Genomic DNA, 3643 nt, shown 5'->3' with positions numbered 1-3643 from the left:
AGCTCCATTCCAGTCAAAGAAGATGTTTTTCAACCGAAGCAAAGCAACACATATAAAAAATTTGCAAATTTCGCGCTGCAGTGACGTAATATTGGTCGCAGTGATGTAGTTTAGGCCAGCACTAAGACGTAGTTATGAGTGTGTTAGCAGCAAGTTAAAATTCAAATGATAGGATCAATTGAACGAGAGGCCCTTCAACACTCGCGCGATCATGTTTTGTGGCGGTGGTTTAGGTCATTGAGCGCCAATCGTACCAGCAGGATCCTGTGACGTCATAGAGAACTTGCCGGAAAGTGGCTGGGGCATGGAGGAAAAAAAAGCTTAGGAGAGGCCCCCAGCTATCCCCGCGCATTGGCAAAAGTGTGGAGGAAGTCACGTGTTTTCGGCGGCCATTGTAAGTAGCGTTAGCAACGGCGTCCTAGCAACAGCCCGCCCGCCGTTCGCCAGTCATGGAGGAAAGGCAGCGCCTGCCTTGTCGTCCGATTGCGAAGATTGCTGCTTCGCTTTGCTGCGCTGTGGTCTTGCGGAACTCGAAAAGGATGCTGCGAGTTGCGACAGCTGCGCCGATGGGAATATGTCATTTAATTTCTACTTGCAAGTGCACCTTGTACCGCGTCAAGCTATTGCTCCGGTCGCGATCACGACGCGCCTATTGAAGTGCAGATATCGTGAACGCGCCGTCCCGTCGTACGCGCGGACACCCGTCTGGTAGATTTTCGGGAAGTGATACACGTGTGCAGTACGTAGGCGACTTGCAACCGAACGATTCGCAACTCAATTTTTTGGTTATCGCCGCCGCAATATATAGTTTGCTAGGCCGGCAATGCGCGGCAGTGCTTTTGCAACTGTTACAAGGTAGATTCCCAGTTGATATAATTCCATCGTCCTATTACCTTAGTAGGTGTCCGTCTGTTGACTGGAAGAGTGCTGGATCTGGAATCTGGATCTTTTTGTGGTCTCGCTCTGGATTTCGATTTTCAACGCTTCATACTGCGAGGTTAGTGTATGAACGTTTTCAACTGATATCACCTTGAATTTATTGTCACAGAGACAAGTTGAAACTTGGCGAAAAAAAGTTTATTGACGCCACCCACCCTCTCATTTTTTTTTACTCAATAAAATGTTTTGCCTCCTCCTCCTGCTCCTCCTCCTCCTCCTTCGCAAAAAATTCTATCGAAGGCACGCGAACAACGGTAAAAACATTCCACAATTTTTTAGCGTGAAATCTGCATGAAGTGCTGCTTACCTATATATATAGAACGGCCGTTTAATTGACTAGTCATCTCTGGGATTGCCAGTGAAACTGCAACGCAAACTTGGGCACTTTCCAGTCCGGTAGCCGCATGGCGTTCGCCCACTGTTTGCGGCGTTCTCCATCGCTTGGGCACCTATAAACGGCGGCGATTGCAAACAAAGGATGAATGCACACCAATGTACAGCAATACTTGTCAGCGGAATGATGCACTAACCGGTGGAAAGTGACGCCCAATTCCTTGGGTACCGATCGCGACTTGCAGCCTGGCACCGAGCATTGCGGCATTGTTAGAGCGAGCCGCTTCGCAAACCTGCTGCGGCCACACTGAAGACGTGTAACAGTGTAACCGCGCGTTTAGGTTCACGGTCACGCGCTGCAAAACGGCCTTCTACCTGCCTATCAGCTGATTTCCGCCGGCTCGGCGCTGGCAGATGCAGACGACAAGAGAGGCGATACAGGACGGAGGAGGCGGAGAAGGTGCACCGAGAGAGAGAGAGGCAAAAAGAGTCCGCCAATGGCATGGAGGGCCAATGGTCCGCCATTCGACTTACAGAAATGGCGTTTCCGGCTGCGCTGGGTGTGACGTCAGGGCCTCTCCTAAGCTTTTCTTTCCTCCATGGGCTGGGGATTCGCCACTGCTTCTGAGGTTTTCTTTAATATCTCGAGTATCCCTTTGAAGCTTGCGATAAGATTGGTATCATTGCTATCCGGACAATGGAGTCTATTTAATGAACCAACCATGTATTTTGTCTGAGCCTTTAGGTACGCTTACAAAGTACCGCGATTTTTGTTCTGTCGGGAAGGGAGGGGGGGGGCTTGAGAACAACTTTAACCCCCCTGGGTTAAAGTCCTGCGCTGTTTTTTTTTTTTTCCGCGTTATGCCAATGATGTATTTTTGGCAAATGCATCACAGCTGTCACATTCGCCCTGTACCATCCAAGAACAAATGGACAAGTAGAACTCTATGTGGCTGAGCACTCTCCAAGGGCAGATAAGTACAGCGACGCTTGTCCCGCCCCTTTTCGAATTTCAAGCAGCACGCAACAGTGCAAAACACCGTGGACCAAACCCCTGCGACGCAAACGTTTCTGCGTGGAATGAGAATGCCGCTCACAGTTTTTCTTCCAGAGCGAAGTTGCACACGATACACACGACCAACCGACGCCACTGTACAAAAGGAAATTTAGTTCTTGACCGCAAGTTTCAGCAAAAGCCAGAATGGGTCCCAGCGACCGAGAAAAAAAACTTATTGGCCTGCGCTCATGGCTTGTCCAAATTGCAGGGATGACAACGCCTGCACCTCAACAAGTTTCCTCGGGGCAGCACAGCGGTTTGAGATAGGTGGCGAGGATGTGGAAGTGTAAATATCTACTTGGGCCAAGTTGTCACCCCGGATCCAAACCATGAGGCTGAGATAATTAGAAGGATAAGAATGAAGTGGAGTGCATTCGGCAGGCATTCTCAGATAATGAATGGCAACCTACCATTATCCACGAAGAAGGAAGTGTATGACAGCAGAAACTCGGGGGGTTCAACTTAAATTGAGGACGACTGAGCGAGAAATTGGAACGGAAGACGACAGGTGTAACATTAAGGGACAAGAGGAGAGCGGAGTGGGACAGGGAACATACGCGTGTTAAGGACATATTAGTACAAATTAAGAAGAAATGGACGTGGGCAGGGCATGTAATGCGAAGGCAAGATAACCGCTGGTCATTAAAGCGGTAACCACACGCACGCGCCCGCGCGCTCGGTCCGGCAGCTCGAGGCTGCGCTGGCCCTCCAAAAGCGAAAGGGGGACACTCCGAGTAGCAATAGGAGGCCGGCAACCTAGCCCCGAGGTCTAGGCCCGGGTGCCACCGAGGTAAAGGTGGTTGCTAGATAGGGTGAACCCCGCGCCCTGCGCGGCCGGTGGGAATCCCGCATGCTGGAACGAAATAAAGGTTATTCTCTCTCTCTCTCTCTCGGTCCTACACGCGTTCTCGTGCCGACGCGCCCAAGCTCGTGACGAGGGTGAGGGCAAGAGCCCACACAGAGGCGACGGAGGCGCGCGAGCATGCGCTGCCCCGCCCTTGACGGGACCGCCTTGTCGACATAGCCCAACCATACAGCGCCAACACTGCTACACTGTCATCGCAACACACATAAACGTCGGCTTTATATCTCGCAGCCGAGAAACACAGCTGCATCGCCGCTTCGCTAGGCACACACGACGGCGGAGAGCCATGTTTGCCTCCGGCTGACGAAGTTTGATAGTGCGCGTTATTATATGCCATTAGCGTATTTTGCTGGTGCGACACGGAGGAAACGCATACACCAAAAAAATTACGCCCACCTCCCCTAGCGAGAACCCTGGTGTGATGCGACGCTGAAGGGGGGTTCCATTGG

At 51.4% G+C, this 3643-nt stretch overlaps 1 long non-coding RNA gene across 1 annotated transcript; it reads right to left on the bottom strand.

The window, feature by feature from the left end:
- Positions 1 to 313: 313 nt before the first annotated feature.
- LOC144160902 (uncharacterized) lies at positions 314 to 1864 on the bottom strand. The gene is made up of 3 exons (XR_013320432.1): positions 1470 to 1864; positions 1247 to 1388; positions 314 to 990 (listed from the first exon to the last, which is right to left on the bottom strand). It is a non-coding gene; the product is annotated as an uncharacterized LOC144160902 (long non-coding RNA).
- Between the last annotated feature and the right edge of the window lie 1779 nt (positions 1865 to 3643).

This window comes from Haemaphysalis longicornis, unplaced genomic scaffold, assembly GCF_048455015.1.
Source record: "Haemaphysalis longicornis isolate Haplotype H1 unplaced genomic scaffold, Haemaphysalis longicornis Haplotype H1 scaffold_11, whole genome shotgun sequence".
Lineage (NCBI taxonomy): Eukaryota > Metazoa > Arthropoda > Arachnida > Ixodida > Ixodidae > Haemaphysalis > Haemaphysalis longicornis.
This window is presented reverse-complemented; position numbering and strand designations above follow the sequence as displayed.